Below are 25430 nucleotides of genomic sequence, written 5' to 3'. Positions count from 1 at the left end.
GGGAGTGCTGGGAAAGAAGAGTTTAATTACATGCTTATGGTTTTTTGGGTGAGAATTTTATTTTGGGTGTTGAATTTACTTTTTCTCTGGAGTTCTTGGTTATATTCTCAAATAAAAACATTTTCTGTTTACTGTTGACTGGGCTAACATCTACTAATCAGGCAATATAAACAAATTTCAACACTTTCTATATTTTGTAGGGTTAAATTCTGTACATGCTATGGTTGACTTGCTCAGTTTTTAGGAAATAATTCTAAGTAAAGCCAAGTCATAGGTTAAATCTGCATTTCCTAAATGTGTTTTTCAGAACACATTAGTTTTACATGATATTGATAGACATTGTTCATAGAAAAAAGTAAGTACCTGGGGGTCCTTTCCAAATATGTTTAATAAACTCTGGGTTAAATCAGTGAAACAAATTTATTTAATTCAGACTTTTTTAAACCTTTAAATAATATATACTGTGAATCTTCATAGAGAAGTGGTATAGGTGATTTCAAAACTTATTTGGCTATCAAATGTTTTATTTGAGGAGCATCTTCTAGAATGGGTGCTGTGCAGACCATATTTGGGGGAAGGATGAATTACATGCTTTAAAGGACAGTTAGTTTTATAGCAACATACTACATTATTAGTCACAAAGGGGAAGGTGTGAAAGTGTAACAAAGCAACCTAATGGTCTAGATCTCCTAGTGAAGTGGCAGAGATCCCCTCACAAGAGGGTTGCCACAGAGCCTGCTAATCCTCTGAAGAATGTTGTAGAGAGGATTCCCGCATGGGTGGGAAGTTGGACAAGATGATCTTAACCTTTTTTACACTTTGAAGTTCTTCGTTTCTGTGAAAACCATAATCACTTTTAGGGGAAAAAATAAATAAAAAGTGGTATCATAACTATGTATATTAATTTGCTAAAGTTTCAGTAGCCATAACAAAGAGACCCACAGTAAAATGGTTTAAATAAATAGGTGTTTCTTATGCAAAAGTCCCAAGATGAGTACTTATCTTTGGCAGTTTGGCTCTACTCCAGGAGATGCCTTCGAGTCCCAAGTTCCTTAAATCCCCTTCTGTGCATCAGACTCTTCTACATGGCTGCAACTGGCACACTAGTGTGACTAGTGTGACTAGTAGGCTTTTCACCTCATAATAAGAGGGAGTCCTTGGCAAGCAATTTCTTTTCAGTTAGGTAAGGCTAAAGTTACTTGGATCAATTTGCTCATATTTCATTGCAGTTTATAAGCACATGACCTCACCTAGCTAAAAAATTGGTTGGGAAATCTAGTCTCTAATTTGGCAGTTTCAAGCATAAGAATGGAGGAAGAGATTTTGGAAAGTCAATTAAGACTCTGCCATATTTTCTGGATAAAGATGGCAGTGAGGTAGATAGGAGTGGAGCCCAGTTCTCCCTGTGCCCAGCTTGAACACCTAGCCAATCTTCTGGGGAACAAAATGAACAGCCAATGGAATCCAAACTAATAGGCAGTTTGGAGGCCAAAAATCAAAGAGGGCATTGAAAAACAGACAGTGAAGGTATTGCATTGGGACACTAAGGACCCTGGGATCTGTGCAGGGACTTAAGCAGCTGTGGCCCCCAGCCTTGCACCTACCTCAGGATACTTGGAGGAGAATTAGATCACCAGCTCCTTCCCCTACTGGAGCAGGGAGGGCAGCCTGGCACCAGGAGGGACCTGGATGCTTGAAGTCACTGGGGGGAATAGAGATGAAGTGGGAGACACACAAAGGTGGTGTACATCCACTGGAACTGTGGATGCCAGCTAGGTCATTACCAGGGAAATTGGGGAGCCAGGCTACACCTGGATAAAGGAAAAGAGTTGGGCTGTGTTGGACCCTGACCCGGATAGTCTCCATTCTGGTTAGAAAATTGGACTGTGTGAAAAGCCGGGCACTTGTTAAGAATGGCGGGCTTAAACAAGAGGCTTTTACTTAAATAAAACAAACAAACAAAAAAAGGCTCTCAGCCACTTTTTAAGGAGTTCTTGTACAGCAGCTGATTTGCACCACTCGCCTTATGCTGAGTTGAGCTGCTTGCCCTTGGTTGACTACATCCTCTAGCCTCGCAACTGATTCTCACTGCTCGTCCAGCTGACTGGCACTGTTTGCCCAGTGGTAAACTCCAGCCACTGTGGGCTTCCAAAGAGCCAGGAAAAGGCACACCATGCAGACTGCAGCACAACTGGTGGGTTAAAGGCTCCAGCCTGATGAGGGTGGAGAGTGGGCCCTGTCAGTTCATGGAGGACCTGGGCTAGAGGCTGGGCAACTGTGAATTTTGCAGCCCACACCTGGCCCCCATCCTTGCAAACCATAGGAAGGGGGAAAAAGCAAAGCCCAGCCTCCCTCTTCCTGTGGCATCCAAGAAGACCAGCAGAACTCGCTCAGCACTCAGTGGGTTGAAAGCCAGCAGGAGGCTTATTATTTTCTTCCCTCTTTTTTTTTCTTCCCACAAGTGAGACAATAAGAGCTGGAGTTGTGAAAGGTCCAGAGACAAATACAAAGTGGGAGCACAAGGCTAACCTCAACAGCTGAGAAACTGAGACAAATGTCATTTTGCTATCCCATAAAACTGGCATTTTATTGTTTATTTGTATTGTTATTATTTCTTCATTATTTTTACTTCCTTTTTTTATTAGTTTTTTTAATTTCTATTCTTTCTGTTTAGTTTTGTTCATTTTATATCTGTTTAATTGCATTGTTTGATTGGTTTTTCTTAGTCTCTCCTTCATGTTGTGTTGTAATTTTCCTTCTTTTACTACACTCATGTTCCAATAACATACAAATCTTTTTCTTATTGTTCAAGTATAGTTTTCTGCCTTTTTCTCCCACCCCTCCCCAGAACCCAAGCCTTCTCCACTTTCCCCTGTTTCCACCCTTACCCTCGTTATTGTCCATGTGTCCTTTATGATTGTTTCTGTGAACCATTCACACTTGTCCCCCATCATCACTTTCCCTCTCCCCTCTGGAAACTTTTAGCCTGTTCTCAATTTCAATGTCTTTGGATACATTTTGCTTGCTTGTTCATTTTGTTGATTAGGTTCCAATTAAAGTTGAGACCATATGGTATTTGTCTTTTACTGCCTGGCTTATTTCATTTAGCATAGGCTCCCCAGTTCCATCCACGCTGTTGCTAAGAATAGGAGCTCCTTCTTTCTTTCTGCTCTGTAGAATTCCATTGTGTAACTGTACCATAGTTTTTTGATCCATTCATTTACTAATGGGCACCTAGGTTGTCTCCAGCACAAAGTTCTTGCAAACAGTGTTGCTATGAAAATTGGGAAGCATAGGTTCTTTTGGATTGGTGTTTCAAGATTCTAAGGATATAATCCTAGCAGTGGAATTGCCAGGTCAAAAGGCAGTTCCATTTTTAGTTTTCTGAGGAAATTCCATACCGTTTTCCATAGTGATTGCACCAGCCTGCAATCCCACCAACAGTGCACTAGGGTTCCCTTTTCTCCACATCCTCTTCAACACTTGTTGTTTGTTCATTTCTTTGTCATGGCCATTCTCACCAGTGTGAAGTGGTATCTCATTGTGGTTTTCATTTGCATCTCTCTAATGGCTAGCAATGTTGACCATCTTTTCATATGTTTTTGGACCCTCTGTATGTCCTCCTTGGAGAAGTGTCTCTTCAAGTCCTTTGACAATTTTTAAATTGGGTTGCTTGTTTTCTTAGAGTGGAGTTGTGTGAGCTCTTTATATATTTTTGGAGATCATATATATGTCTGAGGTATCACTGGCAAATATGTTTTCCTCTATGGTAGCTTCTCTTTTCATTTTAATGCTGGTTTTTTGTTTTGTTTTGTTTAAGCTGTACAGACTTTTTATTTTGATGAGATCCCATTTGTTTATTCTTTCCTTTATGTGCCTTGCTCTAGGGGACATATCAGTGAAAATATCGCTCTATGGAATATCTGTGATTTTCCTGCCTGAGTTCTCATCTAGGACTTTTAGGGTGTTACAACTTAAATTTAAGTCCTTTATCCACTTTGAATATTTTTTTGTGTGTATGGTATAAGCTGGTGATCAAGTTTCATTTTTTTTTGCATGTAGCTGTGCAGATCTCCAAACACCATTTGTTGAAGAGGCTATTTCACTCCATTTTATGCTCCTTCCCCCTTTGTCAAATATTAATTGGCCATAGAGACTTGGGTTTATTTCTTGGCTCTCTATTCTGTTCCATTGGTCCACGTGTCCATTCTTATGCCAATACCAGAATGTTTTGATTAGGGTGGCCTGGTAATACAGTTTGATATCAGGTATTGTGATCCCTCCTACTTAGCTCTGCTTCTTCAAAATTGCTGCAGCTATGCGGGGTCATTTATGGTTCCATAAAAACTGTTGAAGTGTTTGTTCTGTATCTGTGTAATATGCCATTGGTACTTTAATAGGTATTGCATTGAATCTATAAATTGCTTTGGGTAGTATGGACATTTTGATGATGTTAATTCTTCTGATCCATGAACATGGTATAAGCTTCTATTTGTTTGTGTCTTCCTTAATTTCTTTCTTCAGTGTTATGCAGTTTTCTGAGTACAGGTTTTTTACCTCCTTGGTTAGGTTTATTCCTAGGTATTTTATTTTTCTTCTTGCTATATCAAATGGAATTTTTTTCCTGATTTCAAACGATTGAATACCAAGGATTGTAAGAACTTACTATGAAGAACTATATGCTAAAATATTTGAAAACCTAGGTGAAATGAACAAGGTTCTAGAAAAATATAATCTTCTAAAACTCAATGAAAAAGAAGTGGAACTCTTGGACAGAACAATAACAGCTGCCAAAACTGAAAAAGTAATAATAATAAAAAAAAACTCCAAGAAGACAAAAGCTCTGGAATGCCTGGTTTGACAGCACAATTTTACAAAACCTTTAAGGAAGAGCTACCCCTATCATTTACAGACTTTTCAAAAAAATCTAAGAAGACATAACACTCCCAAACTCTTTCTGTGAAGCCAGCATTATCCTAATCACAAAATCAGATAAAGACGCAACCAAGAAAGAAAATTTCAGGCCAATATTGCTGATGAACATGGATGCTAAAATCCTCAACAAAATATTGGCAAACTGCATCTAGCAATACATTGCAAAGATCATACACCATAACCAAGTGGGATGCATCCCAGCGATGCAAGGATGGTACAGTATTTGCAAATCAATAAATGTAATACATCAAATAAACTAAAGAAAAGGCAAAAATCACATGATTATATCGATAGATGTGGACAAAGCATTTGATAAGGTACAGTGCCCATTTATAATAAAAACACTCAGCAAAGTGGGAATAGAGGGAGCATTCCTCAACATAATAAAGGCCATATATAGAGACCTAAAACCAACATCATACTAAATGGGTAAAAAATGAAAACTTTCCCACTAAGATCAGGAAAAAGACAAGGTTTTCTACTTTCTCCACTCCTATTCAACATAGTATTGGATGTCCTAGCCACAGCAATTAGACAAGAAAAGGAAATAAAAGACATCCAAATTGGAAAGGAGGAAGCAAAACTGTCATTATTGGCAGATGACATGATAGTGTACATAGAAAATCCTATAGACTCCACCAAAAAACTGCTCAACCTAATAAATGAATTGGGCAAAACAGCCAGATACAAAGTCAATATTCAGAAATCAAAGGCATTTTTGTTCACTAACAATGAAACATCAGAAAGAGAAATCAGGAAAAAAAATTCCATTTGATATAGCAAGAAGAAAAATAAAATACCTAGGAATAAACCTAACCAAGGAGGTAAAAAACCTGTACTCAGAAAACTGCATAACACTGAAGAAAGAAATTAAGGAAGACACAAACAAATAGAAGCTTATACCATGTTCATGGATCAGAAGAATTAACATCATCAAAATGTCCATACTACCCAAAGCAATTTATAGATTCAATGCAATACCTATTAAAGTACCAATGGCATATTACACAGATACAGAACAAACACTTCAACAGTTTTTATGGAACCATAAATGACCCCGCATAGCTGCAGCAATTTTGAAGAAGCAGAGCTAAGTAGGAGGGATCACAATACCTGATATCAAACTGTATTACCAGGCCACCCTAATCAAAACATTCTGGTATTGGCATAAGAATGGACACGTGGACCAATGGAACAGAATAGAGAGCCAAGAAATAAACCCAAGTCTCTATGGCCAATTAATATTTGACAAAGGGGGAAGGAGCATAAAATGGAGTGAAATAGCCTCTTCAACAAATGGTGTTTGGAGATCTGGACAGCTACATGCAAAAAAAAAAAAAATGAAACTTGATCACCAGCTTATACCATACACACACAAAAAATATTCAAAGTGGATAAAGGACTTAAATTTAAGTTGTAACACCCTAAAAGTCCTAGATGAGAACTCAGGCAGGAAAATCACAGATATTCCATAGAGCGATATTTTCACTGATATGTCCCCTAGAGCAAGGCACATAAAGGAAAGAATAAACAAATGGGATCTCATCAAAATAAAAAGTCTGTACAGCTTAAACAAAACAAAACAAAAAACCAGCATTAAAATGAAAAGAGAAGCTACCATAGAGGAAAACATATTTGCCAGTGATACCTCAGACATATATATGATCTCCAAAATATATAAAGAGCTCACACAACTCCACTCTAAGAAAACAAGCAACCCAATTTAAAAATTGTCAAAGGACTTGAAGAGACACTTCTCCAAGGAGGACATACAGAGGGTCCAAAAACATATGAAAAGATGGTCAACATTGCTAGCCATTAGAGAGATGCAAATGAAAACCACAATGAGATACCACTTCACACTGGTGAGAATGGCCATGACAAAGAAATGAACAAACAACAAGTGTTGAAGAGGATGTGGAGAAAAGGGAACCCTAGTGCACTGTTGGTGGGATTGCAGGCTGGTGCAATCACTATGGAAAACGGTATGGAATTTCCTCAGAAAACTAAAAATGGAACTGCCTTTTGACCTGGCAATTCCACTGCTAGGATTATATCCTTAGAATCTTGAAACACCAATCCAAAATAATGTATGCACCCCAAAGCAGCACAATTTACAATAGCCTAGTGCTGGAGACAACCTGGATGCCCATCAGTAAATGAATGGATCAAAAATTATCATATATTTACATGATGGAATACTATGCAGCAGAAAGAAGGAGCTTCTCCCATTGTCAGCAGCATCGATGGACCTGGTGAGAATTATGCTAAGTGCAGTAAACCAGATGGTGAGGAACAAATACCACATGATCTCACCTTTAAGTAGAATCTAATTCTACTTAATTCTCCTAATTCCTACTTAAACAAAATTTAAAAAGCAAGGAAAATATAACCAGAGACATTGAAATTAAGAGGAAATGGGCAGTTACCAGAGGGTAAGTGGGAAGGAATAATTGGGGGAAAAGGTTGAAGGGTTTTCAGTAACAAATATAAAGGATACATGGACAAAACCAATGGGTAGTGAAATGAGGGGAGGGAGGTGGGGATGCTGGGGTGAGGGGACTAGTTGGGAGAAAATGCAGACAACTGCACTTCAACAGTAACTTTCTAAAACTGAAATAATCTAGTATGAACAACAGAAAAAGACTGTTCCACATTATGATTGGGACAAACACTAGCTGGTAATCACTACTTGGGTATCACTATTCATCACTAATGAATAGACAGTTCAGAATAACCAAATCTTCCTAGAAAAATATTGAATTTATATCCTTGTGATACTCACTGAAGTACTCCAGTTTATGAAGTGTGAAATTTCTTAGAAGAGCTCTTAATTTCTGTCAAAGCTGAAGGATCAGTGGGGCAATTCTGTGGGAGTTTTGAGAGTCAGTAAAGAATTGATTGTCAATATCCTTGCACACTCATTCTTTATTGTCCTTTAACCTTCTTAGCTGTTTTTAAAAAATGGCTCAAAAGAGCAAAAATCTGGCAAATCTCCTAGATTTTCTAATTTTTATACAACTTCAGCAATGTACAACACTACAGAGGCAAACCCATGGGATACAGTAAAATAAAAATAATAAAGTCCCACAGGTAGGAAACTAATTGTATTGTAAATATTTTTAAATTCTTATGATGTTTCAACATCTTTAAAACACCTTTCTGGCTGGAGGAGAGACTGCCCCTCCTCAGGCTAGGTGATTCTTAGAGGTATAGCAAAGGACCCACACAGGAACATACATACTCTTGACATGTGAACTAACCAATCAGAGCCCCACCTCTTCTAGCTGGCCTACACACCCCAGAAGGCAATGTTTCTCTGCCATACTCATCCCAAAGCCAGGTGCCTAACAACTAGAGACCACAACTATAGTCCAAAATATGCAGAAATTATTCAAAGCAGGTAATTCTAAGCAATTGCCTTCCCAGTATAAACCCTGAAACAGCTCTGGTATAAACTTTCCTCTCACTTCTGTCTTCTGCCCCCTGACCACCCTGGTATGTTGACTATGTGGCCTTGTGTGGCTTGCAACACCTATGAGTCTCTAGGCCCTGTGAGTATAATAAACTTTATTTTTTCCTGAGCATTTCCTTCTTTCTCTAGAGGCCCAACCTGACTGACCATCATAAGAAGGAATACAAGACATCAACCAAGGGCTGATTATACAAATGAGAGGGGACCCCAAAAAAACAGGAATTTATTCATAAAATACTGTGTATTTATTCTTACATGTTTAAACTTCAGTCACCTTCAAAATACTCTCCATTTGCAGCAGTATACCTGTGGAGATTTTTTTTCCACTGCTCAAGAGTTTTTGAACTTATCAATTTTGATGCCTATTAGTGCTTCGGCCATTTTTTGTTTCTCCTATTCCACATCAGCAAAACATTTCACTTTGAGGGAAAAAAAATTTAAAAGTCCCTCAGAGTGAGATTGGGTAAATGGGGAGGGTGGGGCATGGGAGTCATTCCATTTTTGGTCAAAAACTGCTGAACATTCAGTGTAGTGTGGGCAGAAGCACTTGTAAATCACCTGTCATGAAATGGGCTTCGTGCAGCCTCTCACAACAATGCCAGCTGGTACACTGATACAGATGGGTTCCTAGAACACTTGCCTAGCAAGGGAAGCCTGTACTACAAGGAGCCCCCCTTTCAGAAGATAATTCCATTTTTGGGAGTGTCCCCCCATGTATAGCCAACCATGGAATCCTGAGAGATCTGCTGTTCCACATGCCTTGCATGTTTCACTCCATCCTCTCCCTAAAGATGTTATAACAAGTCCTAGGTATTTGAAGTGCTGCTACTTTCCTTAGAGTTACTCCCATGCAATGGCAACACTTCCCTTTGCAAACCCACAGTCATAATCAAGTCTGCAGAGCAAGTGGAATACATATGGAACAATTTAGGGGATGAAATCACCAGAATTATTTCTCTGTCCACCTGCATCAAAATTTCACCATCTCAGATTCACTGAGGTTTTGAAAGTTTCAATGTCTTCAAGAGATCCTTATTAAAGTGAAACACCTTTGGAAGAGACAAATACCAGATCTAATTATCCTCAAACATAAGCATTAGAAGCACCTAGAAAGTTTTTTAAACCTACAAATGCTCAGACCCCACCTACTAAGTCAGAATCTCTGGATTGGTTCCTGGGATTTTCTATTCTATTTTCAACTTTCCAGATGATTCTATGCCTGAATTCTGGAGCCAAGGACATATGCCACTCCCAGTAAATAATTCAAAGATTCATCAACAACTGAGAGTTTATTTGAGGGATAATAATATTGGATAAGGAGAAGGGGAGAGTTCTGTAAATTCCACAGAAAGACTTGAAAAACTATGTTCCCTTATTTACCCTTGAATAAAACATAGGCATTTTTTATTTAACCTTTATGATATATTTTCCATTACCATTTTGTCCCCTAACCCCCCACCCTCACTCCAGGCCCAGCATTTAAAACACTGTTGTCCATGACCATGAGTCCTTTTTACCTTTGGTTCAATTCCTCCATCCCCTCATTTCCTCCACCACTAGCTGTCAGCCTGCTCTCCATCTATGATTCTGTGTCTATTTTCTCCTTAGTTCAGTTTGTTCATTAGGTTCTACATATGACTGAAATCATATATTTGTCTTTCTCTGACTGCTTTATTTCACTTAGCATAATGTTCTCTAGGTCCATCCATTCTGTTACAAAGGGTAAAATTTTCTTTTTTTATAGCTGAGTAGTATTTCATTGTGAAAATGACCCCTAGTTGTTTTATCCATTTATCTACTGATGGACACTTGGGCTGCTTCCATATCTTGATGACTGTAAATAACACTGCAGTGAACAAAGGAGTGCTTATGTTCTTTCAAATTAATGTTTTGAGTTCCTTCAGATATTTTCCAAGAAGTGGGATGTGGGTTAAAAAGCAGATCCATTTTTAATTTTTGAAGTATCTCCATAGTGCTTTCCACGGTGGCTGCACCAAACTACATTGCCACCAACAGTGCAAAAGGGTTGCCCTTTCTCCACATCCTCACAGGCACTTGTTTGTTGATTTATTGATAATAGCCATTCCAACAGGTTTTAATTTGCATTTCTCTGAGCATTTGTGACGTTGAGCAGCTTTTCATTCATCCATTGACCATCTGTATGTCTTCTTTGGAGAAGTGTCCATTCAGGTCCTTTGCCTATATTTTAATTAGGTTGTTTGTTTTTGGTGTTGGTTTTGTAAGTTCTTCATAAATTTTGGATATTAACCCCTTACAGATGTTTTGGCAAATATGTTCTCCCATTCTGTGGGTTGGCTTTTTACTATGTTAATGACTTCCTTTGCTGTGCAAATCTTTTTAGTTTGATGTAGTCTCATTTGTTTATTTTTTTTTCCATTTCACTTCCCTAGGGAGATATATCTGATAAAATATTGCTACACACAGTGCCTGAGATTTTGCTGCATGTGTTTTTTCTATAATTTTTATGGTTTCAGTCTAACATTTAAGTGTTTGATCCATTTTGAATTTATTCTTTTTTAATTTTTATTTTTTAATATATTTTATTGTTTATGCTATTACAGTTGTCCCATATACTCTCCCTGAATTTACTCTTATGTGTGGTGTAAGAAGGTGATCTAGTTTCATTTTTTCTGCATGTATCTGGTTCAATTTTCCCAACAATATTTATCCGATAAACTATCTTTAGCCCAGTGTATGTGCTTGCTTCTTCTGTTGAATATTAATTGATTATAAAGCTGTGGGTTTATTTCTGGACTCTCTATTCTGTTCAATTAATCTATGTGTCTGTTTTTATGCCAGTACTATGCTGTTTTGATTACGATGGCATTACAGTATAGTTTGATATTGGATAGTGTGATTCCTCCAACTTTGTTCTTTTCTCTCAAGGTTGCTGTTGCTGTGCGGGACCTTTTGTGGTTTCATAAAAATTTTTGAAATATTTGTCCTAGTTCTGTAAAATACATCATTGGAATCTGGATAGGAATTGCATTGAATCTATAGATTGCTTTGGGCAGTATGGACATTTTAATGATGTTAATTCTTCCTATCCATGAACACAATATTACTTCCACTTATTTGTGTCTTCTTCAATTTCTTTCTTCAGTGTCATGTTTTTTCAGTACAGGTATTTCACATACCTGGTTAGGTTTATTCCTAGGTATTTTATTCTTTTTTGTAGCAATTGTAAATAGGATTATTTCTTTAAATTTCCCTGTTAGTTTATTATTGGCATAAAAATGCAACTGATTTCTTGATATTAATTTGTATCCTGCTACTTTGCTGAATTCCTTTATCAGTTCTAGTAGTTTCCTGGTGGAATCTTTGGAGTTCTCTGTGTAAATATCATGTTACTTGCTTATAATGACAGTTTTTCTTCTTCCTTTCTCATATGGATGACTCTTATTTCTTCTTGTATAACTGCTGTGGCTAGCATTTCCAGTACAATGTTGAATAAGAGAGTTGAAAGCAGACATCCCTCTCTTATTCCTGATCTTAAATGTAATGCTTGTGGTTTTGCCCATTGAATATGATTCTAGCAGTGGGTTTGTCATATGTGGCCTTTATTATGTTTAGGTATGTTCCCCCTAAGCCCACTTTGCTGAGAGTTTTTGCCATAAATGTGTGCTGCATTTTATCAAATGCTTTTTCTGCTTCTATTAATATAACCATGTAGTTTTAATTCTTCATTTTGTTTATGTGGTAGATCATATTTATTGATTAACAACTGTTGTACCCACCTTGCATGCCTGGATTAAATCCCACTTGATCATGGTGTATTATCTTTTTGATGCATTGCTGTATTTGGTTTACTAATAATCTGTTCAGGATTTTAGTATCTATGTTCATCATGGATATTGGCCTATAATTTTCCTTTTTGTAGCGTCTTTATCTGGTTTTAGAATTAAAAGAATGCTGGTCTCATTAAATAGTTTGGGAGACTTCCCTCTTGAATTCTATGAAATAGTTTGAGAAGGAGAGGTGTTGGTTCTTCTCAGAATGTTTTTAAAATTCGCCTGTGAAGCTATCCAGTCCAGGGGTATTTTTTGTTAGAAGTTTTTTTTATTGCTGCTTCAGTTTAGTTAGGTATGATCTGTCTATTCAGATTCTCTGAGTCTTCCTGAGTTAGTTTTGGAAGATTGTATGTTTCTAGGAGTTTATCCATGTCATCCAGGATGTCCAGTCTTTTGGCACAGTCTGTTCATAATATTTTCTTACGATCCTTTGTATTTCTTTGCTGTCAGTTGTTAATTATACTCTTTCATTTCTGATTTTATTTATTTGGGTCCTTTGTCTTTTATTCTTGATGAGTCTGCTTAAATGTATGTCAATTTGTTCATCTTTTCAAAGAACCAGATCTTGTATTCATTGATCTTTTGTATCATGTTTTAGACTGTATTTCATTCATTTGTGCTCTGAACTTTATTATTTTTTCCTTCTACTTGTTTTGTGCTTTGTTTGTTGTTCTTTTTCAAGTTCCTTTAACTATAAAGTTAGATTGTTTATTCGAGCTTTTTTGTTTTTGAGATAGGCCTGTAACACTATAAATTTCCCTCTCAGGAATGCTTTTCTAGTGGCCCTCAGATTGTTGTGTCCTCACTTCACTTGTCTCAAGGTATCTTTTGATTTCTTCCCTGATCTTATTGTTGGGCCATTCATTGTTTAATAACATGATAATCTTGTCTTGGTGTGTTTTTCAGTGTTCTTGCAATTGATTCCTAGTTTAATAACATTGTGATCAGATAAGATGCTTGATATGATTTCAGTCTTCTTAAACTTATTGAGACCTGTTTATGTCCTAACTCATGGTGTATCCTAGAAGATGTTCCATGTGCACTTGAAAAGTACGTATATGCTGTTGCTTTGGAGTGAAATGCACTGGAGATATCTGTTCAATCCATTTAATCTAGTGTGTCATTTAAAGATGCTTTCTCCTTGTTTCTTTCCTGTCTGAAACATCTATCCACTAAAGGCAATGAGATGTTAAAATTCCCTACTATAATCATATTTTTGTTGATCTCTCCCTTTGTGTCCATCAAGATTTGTTTTACATATTTATGTGCTCCTATGTTGGGTGTTGAAATGTTTACTAGAGCTATATCCTCTTGTTTGATTGTTCCCTTTATCATTATGTAGTGTCCTTGGTTTTCTACTATAGCTTTTGTCTTAAAGTCTATTTTTTTCAGATATAAGTACTGCCACCCTAGAGTTATTTTCCTTTCCATTTGCATGGTATGTCTTTTTTCCATCCCTTTACTTTTAGTTTGCATGTAACTGTCAATCTGTAATGGGTCTTTTGGGGGCAGTATATGTATGGGTCTTGTTTTCTTATCCATTCAACTACCCTATATCACTTGGTTAAAATATTTAAACCATTTACTTTTAAAGTGCTTATGGATAAATATATATTTAGTGCATGTTATTGTTAGACTATTTTCCTCTGTTTCCTTCTACTCCTCCTTGTCCTCCTCCTCCTCCTTCTTCTTTTTTCCTTCTTCCTCAAGCAAGCCTTTTAACATTTGTTGCAGTACTGTTTTTGTGTTGACAAACTCCTTTAGCTTTTTCTTGTCTGGGAAGACCCTTATTTCTCCTTTGATTTGAAATGATAGACTTGTTACGCAAAGTAACCTTGGTTGTAGGTCCTTGCTTTTCATCACCTTGAATATTTCATGCCACTCCCTTCTGGCCTGAAATGTTTCTGTTGAGAAATCAGATGAGTTTCTCCTTTATATGTAACAACTTGCTTTTATCTTTCATCTTTTAGGATACTCTCCTTGTCTTTAAGTCTTGTCATTTTAATTATGATGTGTCCCAAGGAGGGCTTTGGGTCCAACTTGTTTGGGACTCTCTAAGCTTCCTACACTTGTGTGTCTTTTTTCTTCACCAGATTAAGGAAGTTTTCAGTCATTATTTTTTCAAATAGGTTCTTGAACCTTTGCTCACTCTCTTTTTCTGGTATTCCCATGATGTGGATGTTGTTCCAATTCATGTTTACAAAATGTTTCTTACAGTCTCCTCATTTTTAAAATACTTTTTGTCTTTTTGCTGCCCTGCCTGCATGTTTTCTTCTACCTTGCTTTCCAAATCACTGATTCAATCCTTTGCTTTATCTGACCTACGGTTTATTCCTTCCAGTGTATTATTTATTTCAGATATTCTTTATTTCTGCCTGGTCCTTTACTATGGTTTCTATGTCTTTTTTTCATGCTGCTGAGTACCTTTACAATTATTACTCTAAACTCTCTACCTGATAAATTGCTTGCCTCCATTTCATCTGGTTCTTCTTCTGGAGAATTCTCTAGTACTTTCATCTGTTTCTTTGTCTTCCCATTTTGGCTGCTTCTCTGCATTTTCCACATTAGTTGTTAAACTGATCAGTGACATAGGCTGAATCTGTAACCAGCAGTCATGCTTAAGCACCCCAAGGTGGGGCAGAGTAATTCCTGCAAGCTAGGCTATTGCTTTCCCTCAGGCTGATGCCACTTGGAAAGGAGCGCTCTGTCTGAGAAAGATGGTTCCTGCATTTTGGGGAATGACTCAGCACACGGAACCTGGTGGCTGTCCCTTCAGTTCCCTCCCAAGAGCCACCAACCCCAGACTCTCCTCAAGCATCTGTAGCCCACTCTGCCCTCCCTCTGCCAGAGTCCTGGATAAGTAGCTGCAAAGGAAATGTTGTGCTGTTGCCCTTGAAGAGGTTCTCTGAGTCTCCAGCCATCTCTCCCTGGTGAACAGAAACCCTGCTACCTTTCACAGCTGGATATTATTTACATGACTTTTTAGCTCTGCTGCTGTAGGCTAGGTAGCCCAGCTTGGTGTTTAGACCCCATACTTCTCAGGGGGAACCCCAGCCACTGAAATATCCCCCTAGAACTTCACCTGCCACCTGTGGGAGCCCAGCCAGCCCTCTTGCTCCTCTTCCTCACTCTCTATCAGTCATACTGTGGTGAAGTGATTTCTTTCATCTGTCTGTGGTTATAAGGCTTCTTTCCAGCTAGTGTTCATTCAGTTGGTTATTCTGGATACTTTCCATACAATTTAGTTGTAATTCCAGATTTGTCCTGGGAGGAGGTTAGTGTGGTTTCCACTTACTCCTCTGCTCTCTTAGATCTCAAAAATGGCCATTTGTAAAACAATATATTTCATTAGCTCATTCATTTCAGAGACTCTAAGATTATGGGAATGTCAGATCCAACTCTCCTTCTAATCACCAGGAAATATTATCTCACACTTTGTTTTTAACATTTTGTTTCCTCCTAACTTACAAAATTAATAAGGCATGGGAATATGGGTTGGAATAATCTTCCAAAATTAGGAATAATCCTTAAAAGACCTTTCACTTCCTATCCTCACCTTTGGGCAAGTTTACAGGACTTCTGAGAAAGCCAATGACCTCAGGTATAAAGACAGAAAGGGAAAGGCAATCCACAGTATTCTGCGGCTTCCTTTCTCTGTGTGTATTGGACCTTTGGATCAGGTACTTTTTCCTTATTTCTAACTTAATCTTTTCTGCTTCATGTTCAAGTCTATATTCTCTGGTTTTCATTCTTTTGGAGATACAGAGAACAGCAGTTAGAGGACCTCCACTTCATAAAAGTTAAAAAATTCCCCCATTACTTCCTTTTCTTTTCAGCTGAAATAACTGATTTCCATAACCTTTCTTATCGTTTCATTTACTATTTCTTTATTTTCATAACTCTACTTTGGATGTAATTGCTTATGACAAAAAATGAATCAATAACAAATATAATGAAAGAACTATTTCATATATTTTCTAAGACATTTTCCAATTAAAATGCTCATCTTAGTTTTTAAAAAACAGCTTTTCTGGCTATTGCTAATTTAGATTCAATTTGTGGTCCACATATTCTTGGATTATTGAGAAAGCCTATTTGGTTTGAAAAAAAATTGCCACAGACTAGAAATTCAGAGATTTATGGTCCTAACCTTATTTTGTCATGTTAAAAAAAAACTATGTATCTTTTTATTTACTTTTAAAAAACAGATTTTAGCCTCTTTGTTTCACCTACAAAGTGAATCAGATGGACAAATTGACCTCTAAATTCATTCCCACTCTTCCCTGGCTAGTGTGGCTCAGTAGATTGATTGGCATCCTGCAAACCAGAAGGTCACCAGTTCCATTCCCAGCCAGGACACATGCCTGGATTATGGGCCACATCCCAGTTGTGGGTATGCCACAGGCAACAGATTGTTTCTCTCACATGGATATTTCTCTTCCTGTTTTTTCCCCTCCTTTCCCCTATCTCTAAAAATAAATAAAAATAAAATCTGTAAAAAAAATTTACTCTTACTCTAAAATTCTTGTTCCTATTCCTTTATTTTGATTCATTTTTTAAATTTTTCAATAACAAAGTAATTTGAACCTCTATGGCACTTTATTTGTACATTTCTTAGAGTTGCATCGCTCCCTACCAACAGTACAATTATTTATCTCATATAATGCATGCCACGCATTCCCAGTAGACTAAAATCTCCATGCTAAAATTAAAATTAAAAGCTAAAATTAAAGCCAGGGCCCAAGAAACTCCATGACTAGTTTTAGCACAGTTCTTTACCAATAAACATTTGTTGAATAAGGTTATGCATGAATATCTAATGTTCCTCTGTCAAGTCAAAAGTAACAATTTTGGTAGTAGGAAAATTATGCTGGCAAATTTGTCCTCTGTTTCCCCTCTGTGCTGAGATGCCTTCACTATTTGTATTGGCCTCTTCTAGACAGTCTATTGCATGTAGATATGTCAACAGAAAGATAACTATGGATAAACGAGGCTATTTTCCCCAAGAGAAAATCAGAAACTTTAAAATATTTGCAATACAAAAAGAACAAAAACTCCAGACCATAGTAGAAAAAGAAGGAAAGGTTAGAAAAGCAGAGAGGAGATTCAATTGGAAAAGAATCTCTGAAGTAAAGTGAGAACAGGTTTCTTGGGCAACCCAAAAGCAAGGGATTAAACTGAGAGGTTAGAAATTTGGGCTCAGGGAAATTGGTGAGAATAATCCCAAAAGCTGGACCCTTACCAGTTCTGGGCACCTGTGACTTTCTAACATAAATATTTTGAACTTTTATTGACTCACCTGCTGGATAGAGTCCATATTACTGCAGACCAGAGACCCAAAGGGTTTGAGGTTTCCATGGTGAAAACTTAACATGAAAAGTGGCATAAATTGGAATGGAGGGTTGCTGTGAGAGATTGGAACAATTTCCAGGCTGAAAGAACAGAGAGACCCCAAGCTCTGGGAAATATGCTAAAAATGACCTGACTATCCTCCATCCCAGAAGGCTAGCTTTAGGCACAGACAATCTACTGTTGACCATTATTACTCTCTTTTCTTGAAAGAAGTATGGTAGGCCCAATAAAAGACAGTTTACAGTTTATTTATATTTTTCTTAGGTCTTTGACTCAGAAAAGTAGATTTTGACATGGGCTAAGTCACCAGAATGCAATAGAGACACCACAGACATTTATGTGCCTTCAGAGATTTGCTCCAGAGTACTTTTTACCAGCCAGGGATTCAAGAGTAACCTGGCCAATCCAACCAAATTTTGTGTATAGAATGAGGATATATGTTCTGAGCACCAGAGTCACACTCTACTTCCCATCTCCCTTGTTTTTAACTCACTGTTGAAATAATTTGATGGTGCTTCTAGGTGAATTGGAGGTCAAGAACTCTAGAGAAAAGAACAGTGAGTACCATCTTATCTGAAGATGATGTGATTTTATTATTACAGGCTAGAAGTAGCCTTCCAAGAAAAGTGTCCTGATGATCTTGTTACTGCCAGAAAGAATGGTCACAAATTAACCTTTCCAAGACCAAAGGCATCGTTTCTGGCAATCATCTCCCAACTTTTTCCAGTCTTTTAGCTGCATCTTACTATAAGTATGGTATCTGGGATCACTCTGCTAGAGTTTGAAGCTTGGTTCCACCTCTCAGTAGTCAGATGATATTTATTTAATTCCTCAGTTTATTCATCCATAAAATGGGGATATAATAATAATTTTTATTTCACAAGGTTGTCGTGAGGATTAAATGTGTTTTATGTAAAATGCTTAGAACAGTGCTCTGTAAATATGAACTATTTATATGTAGTTACTAACCACATCTACCAGATGATGTCATTGATTGCCAATACATACTTGTTAATCTTAGAAGCATCTGGGAAAGGTCAATTGCTCAAAGTTAAGGACTCTGAGGTATTACTATTATGTAGGGGTTTTTTTAAGTTTTTCATTGTAGTTGTTGCTTTTTAATGCTCCAAATGAACAGTTGGCTATATCTACTTTAAAATATACCCAGGTTAGACTTATTCTGGCACTGCTCAATAGTGCAAAACTTGGGAATCTCTCTCCTCCATTTGTCTATGAGTCAGGGAACATCCAGAGTAACTTCCTGAGGACACTCTTGGCCTTTCCTACACTGGCTGAACTCAGAAAGAGAATGAGGGTGTTTCTATTTAGGCACAGTCCTTGTCTGGTTTCTAAATTTTTATAACAATGTAACATCAATTCTACCCCCAGATTGACTGATTTTTAAAATATATGACTTTGTATCCAACTTGTAACATTGGAGAGCTGCATTCCAGATGTTTGTCAAAAGGTATAAATTCAGGCATATTGATGCAGGTTATAAAGATATCAAAAGTCCTGCTGAGAAAAATAATATCTGTGTAGGATTGTGTTGAGTTACATTCTCTTAGGTCAGTGATTTCCCAGATTTTTATATTTCACAGACAAGATTTTTTAAAACTTTATAATGGTCACTGACATATGTTGCTAACTTATTTTACAAAGTAAGATGTAACAAAAGAATAGCTCTTTTAGTTGAGATTTTACAAAAATTTAGTGTCATGAAAAATTCACTACTCACTGCACTGTTATTTTTTAAATTTTCATCATGAACCCATGGAAATGTCATCACAAACTACCAGACTGGCACTTGAGGACAACTAGATAATTTATAAGTTACCCCTAGGTGAAACTAGCTCACCAGTGGTTTCATGCCTGGGATGCATCATTTTCAGGAACAACTATAAAGGACAAATGGATATTGACTGATAAAATCAATCAATACTTTTTGTTTAAAAATTTTTAAATAAACAATTGTTTTTCTTGTATGAGTGTTTCCGTCTTCCCCAGAAATAACCATTGATCACTGTATTTTAGAACCAGAAAAATACCTTAAAAATCTTAACAGTACATCCTCTCCAAATAATAAGTGAGGAAATTGATACCCATACAAGTCAAATGACTTGGTCAGATTTAAAAAATAAGTAGCTATTGGCAGAACTGTGCCTACATTTTTTAAGCTTTTTGGTTAAGTGAAAGTGAAAAAGAAAGGAAGGAAAGATGGATTCATGGAATAGCTGTGTTCTAGCAAAATTGTCTATAGAGTGAATTTTTAAAATGTAATTCTGTGTACTTGTTATTTTTGTCCTAAAATTAGAATACAGTTGGGGTGTAGTTGAAAACATTTGGTCATTTAAAAGTTAAAGAGGGAGCCAGACACCCCTAGAGTGTGCTGCTGCTATTGAAATATAGTGCTGAAAACAATAGCACTTCTGACACTTTGGCCAATAAAAACAATTACTAATTGGAGCACCATGCATATGTTGGAATTTTTTAATGAATTATTCCTCATGCCACACTTTGTCTCTATGACAACTCTGCAAGGTAAATTCTACTATCCTCACACTGTGTAGGTGTGGAAACAAAAGCTCAGAAGAGTTCATACATTTTCAAGTTTATATAGAGGGGTAAATCTAAGCTATTTTTCACTCTTATTACCAGTACCTTTCCAAAGATCACTGGGTACAGTGCTACAGATTGTGCCTGGCAAAGGAGCTCCAGGCTGTGGGGGGCAGAACACAGTGGAGGCAAGTGAGGTTGGAAATTCCACCCAGAATTTGCTTACTAAGCCATGGAACTGCTTCTGTCTAAAGGAGAAACACTTTTTAAATCCACCCAAAGGCACTTTCTTAAGCCCATGGTAGTCCAAGTCCTTTCACAGCCAATGCTCATAATGGGAAATCCTTACAGAATGCAAAGTTCCTGGAATTTTGCCCTTGTATCTGAACTTCTAGTTGCCCAATAGAACCAGAGCTTCTATGGCAGACTTTGTCCAAAACAGTTGCTATATAAATATGTCATGACTAGCATGCTGCCTGGGTAGGGGTGAACATGGGAATTAACTGTAAGTGGGATCAAAGTAACTCTGGGGGATTATGCAAGTGTTCTGAAAATGGATTGTGGTAATGGGTATACAACTGTATAAATTTACTAAAAATAAACTGTCCATTTGCAGTGAATGAATTTTATTTTAGACTCATTTTTAAAAGTACTTTATTTTTTAATTATAGTTGACATGCAATATTATATTATTTACAGGCTTACAACATAGTGATTATACATTTATATAACATACAAAGTGATCATCTCGATAAGTTTAGAACCCATCTGACACCATACATAGTTGTTGCAACATTATTAACTATATTCCCTATGCCATACTTTATATATCCTATGACTGTCTCAATAACTGGCAATTTGCATATCTTAATCCCCTTTCCTTTTTCACCCAACAGCCCAACCCCTCTTCTATCTGGCAACCATCAAGATGTTCTCTGTATCTATGAGATTCTTTCTGTGTTGTTTAATCATATTTTTTGTTTTTCAGATTTTACATGTAAATGAAATCAAATGGCATTTGTCTATTTCTGTGTATCTATTTCATTTAGCATAATACCCTCTAAGCCCATCCATATTTTTGTAAATGACAAGATTTCATTCTTTTTTATGACTGAATAATATTCCATTGTATATAAAATACCACCTCTTCTTTATCCATTTGCTTATTGATAGGCACATAGCTTGCTTCCATATCTTGGCTATTGTAAATAATGCTCCAATGAACATAGGGATGCATATGTCTTTGAATTAGTATTTGGTGTATCTTTGGATAAACCCCCAGAATTGGAATTGCTAGGTTCTTCTTTGTCTTCTGTTATTAAAATGCTCATTTAAAAAAAATTATTTTCAGGAGAAGATGGTGGTAAGGTAGGTGGGAGCGGAGCCCTGTTCTCCCTGTGCCCAGATGGAACACCTAGCTGATCATGTGAGGAACAGAGTGAACGGCCAATGGAATCCCAGCTTATATGAAGTTTGGAGGCCAAAAATTGCAGAAGACTTTGAAAAACAGATGGTGAGGACATTGTTCTAGTATGGTAAGGTCCCTGGGATCTACATGGGGATCATGTGTCCCCAGCCTGGCACCTGCCACAGGATATGGGGAGGAGAGTTAGAGCACCAGCTCCCTCACCTACCAAAGCAAGGAGGGCAGCCCAGCACCAGGAGAGACCTGTATGCTGGAAGTGACTGTGGGGAATGAAGACAAAGTGGGAAACACACAGAGGTGGTACACATCTGCTGGGACTTTGGATGCCTTCATAAGAGAAATTGAGATGCCAGGCAACACTTGGAAAAGGGAGGAATTGGACCATGTTGGACCCTGACTTGATAGTCTCTGGACTGGTTGGAGAGTTGGGCTGTGTGAAAAGCTGTACACTTGATAAGAACCACAGGCAGCTGTCTCCTGCAGCCACTGGCTTGCCTGAAGGGTGATTTCAGCTGCAACACACCCAGAGACTGAGTGGCAGAGTTTGGAACCACACCATCCAGCTTGTCTCATGCTGTGTGCAGCTAAATGGGAGGTTTGAGCCTGACAGTTCATGGAGGAGCTGGGCCAGAGACCAGAAAAGTATAAATACTGTAGCCCAGACCTGGTTCCTATCCTCTCAAAACCATAGGAAGGGAGAAAAGCAAAGCCCAGCCTCTTCCTGTGGTATCCAGGAAGACCAGCAGAACTCACTGAATAGATTTAAATTCACCGGGCTTATTTTTTTTTGGGGGGGATCCTGTCTCTTTTTTTTCCTTTTCTTTTCTTCCCCCAAGTGAGAGAGTAAGACATGCAGTTACTAAGGGTCCAGACACAGATCAATAGGGGGAGCACAACACTAACCCCCAAAACAGAAACTGAACAAATGTCACTTTGCTACCCCATAGAGCTGGCATTTTATTGTTTATGTATCTTATTTTCTCTTCATTATTTTTACCACTTCTATTTTATCAGTATTTTTTTATTTCTCTCCCTTATGTTTAGTTTTCCTCCTTTTATTTCTCTAATTGCATTGTTTGACTGGTTTTCCTTATTCTCTCTTTACTGTATTTTATTTTCCCTTCTTTCACTTCACTCATGTTCCAATAACACACAATTCTTGATCATATACCTTTATATTCTTGTTATCTAAGTCATACATTTCTTGTCATACTATTGATGTTCTAGAAACTAATATAAGTACTTGTTGTTCCATACAATTATACATGCTACATAGCAACCCTCCATGATCTTAGCCCACTTCACTTTATTCCCAAGTATTATTATTGTTATGATTAACTCTATTCTCTCTCACACTATGCCTACTTTCTATTTTTTAATCTCACTAAATCTCACCATCTAACTTTGCACAAGTGTTGTTTTCTGGATTCAGCTCCTAATCCTCCTCCCTTCTAACAAGAATCTTATCTCTCTTTTACCTTTTATAAAAAAATGGCTAGTTTGGTGAAATATCACAGTTAATGCCATACTTATCCAAAGAATCTCCTATCTCTTCTCCACTTGCTGGTACATTAAATCCCATAAAATACTCTCCCCCTGTCTTAACCCATTTTGCCTACCCCCTGTCACTGATCACATACAAAAATGGATGGGAGCTATGAACATCAGTATACATGCTGGAGGACAAAAACCACAAACAAAGGAACCACCAAAGGTAAAAACCCAAGTACAACAAGAGAGCCCACACGAACAGAAGAAAGGGGAAACTTAGAAGGCTCAGACAAGGAGATCAAAGAGACCACATAACTGAACCCCATAGAATTCCTACCATAGTAGTTCACCCTAGAAAGACAGCTAGAAAAGCAAAATATCAGGAAGCACATGAAGAAACAAAAAGAGTCACCTAAAATGGGGAGGCAAAAAAAGAACATACAATCAAAAGGAATGGAAGACTCCACACTGAAAGAGATAAAGAAAATGGAGGTAACCAAACTATCAGATATAGAATTCAAAATAATGGTTATGAAGATGCTGAAGGAACTCACAGACAACTATAAGAAACTGCTTGAGAACTACATCAGCATGAAAAAAGAAATAGAAACCATAAATATAAGCCAGTAAGAAATGAACAATAAAATTTCGGCAATAAAAAACACATCAGAAAAAAGTATAAGCAGGCTGGATGAAGCAGAGGATTGAATCAGCCAGTTTGAGGACAACGTAGAAAAAAACACCCAGAAAGAGCAAGAAAAGTAAGAGACTCAGAAAGAATGAACAGGTGATAGGGGAACTTCAAGACAACATGAAACATAACAATATCCATATAATAGGGATACGAGAAGGAGAAGAAGAACAAGGGATAGAAAACCTGTTTGAAAAAGTAATGATGGAAAACTTCCCTCATTTGGTGAGAAAAAAAGTCACACAAATCCAGTAAACACAGAGGATCCCAAACAAAAGGGACCCAAAGAGGTCCACTTCAAGACACATCATCATTAAAATGGCAAACTTCCAAGACAAAGAGAGAATCTTAAAGACAGCAAAGGAGAAACAAAAAGTAACATAGAAGGAAGCCCCAATAAGTCTAGCAGCTGACTTCTCAATGACAACATTCCAAGTCAGAAGAGATTGGCAAGAAATATTCCAAGTAATGAAAACCAGAGGCCTGCAACCAAGATTACTAACCAGCAAGGTGAACATTTAAAATGGAAGGCCAAATAAGGAGCTTCCCCGACAAAAGAAGCCTCAAAGAATGCACCTTCTCCAAACCACTCTGCAAGAGATGCTGACAGGACTGTTTTAAGAAAAGGAAGGAAAAGAGAGAGAGAGGGAACCACAGGTATGAAAAAATGGCAAGGAATAACTGCCTATCAATAATAACCTTAATGTAAGGCTATTACATAAACATTTTAAATATGCATGTACCCAACATAGGACCACCCAAATATGTAAAGAAAATCTTGGAAAACTTCAAGAAAGATATTGACAGCACACACTTATAGTAGGGGATTTCAACACTCCACTGTCAAAAATGGATAGATCTGCCAAACAAAATATCAACAAGAATATTGTGGCATTGAACAATGTCCTAGATGAAATGGACTTAACTGATATAGAGAGAGAGCCTTTCATCCCAAAGAAGCAAAATACACATTCTTTTCAAATGCACATGGAACATTTTCAAAGAGAGACCACATGATAGGACAGAAAAGAAGCCTTAACAAAAAATTCAAGAAAATTGAAATCATATCAGGCATTTTCTCAGACCACAAGGGACTGAAACTATAAACCAACCTCAAGGAAAAAGCTACAAAACACTCAAACACATGGAGATTGAATAGTATGCTATTAAACATGAATGGGTCAAGAATGAGATTAGGGAAGAAAGCAAAAAGTTTCTGGAAATAAAGGCAAATGAACTCACACCAACCCAAAACTTATGGGATACAGTGAAGGTAATCCTGAGAGGGAAGTTCATAATGATACAGGCCTGCTTAAAAAAATGATAGAAACACTTCAGATAAACAACCTAACCCTACACCTACAAGAACACAAAGAACAAAAACACAGACAGCCCAGAACAAGTAGAAGGAAGGAAATAACCAAGATCAGAGCAGAATTAAATGACATAAAGACTAAAAGCACAATTCTAAGGATCAATTAATCCAGGAGCTGGTTCTTTGAAAACATAAACAAAATTTTGTCAAAAAACTCCTGACACACAAGAGCTCTGGAAAGGATGGTTTCACAGGACAATTCTACAAAGCTTTTTTTTTTAAGATCTTATTTATTTATTTATTTATAGACAGAGGGGAGGGAGAGAGAAAGGGAGAGAAACATCAAAGTGTGGTTGCCTCTCATGCGCCCTCTACTG

Source organism: Phyllostomus hastatus, unplaced genomic scaffold (genome assembly GCF_019186645.2).
Source record: "Phyllostomus hastatus isolate PE091 unplaced genomic scaffold, TTU_PhHast_1.1 phas_scaffold_46, whole genome shotgun sequence".
Lineage (NCBI taxonomy): Eukaryota > Metazoa > Chordata > Mammalia > Chiroptera > Phyllostomidae > Phyllostomus > Phyllostomus hastatus.
This window is presented reverse-complemented; position numbering follows the sequence as displayed.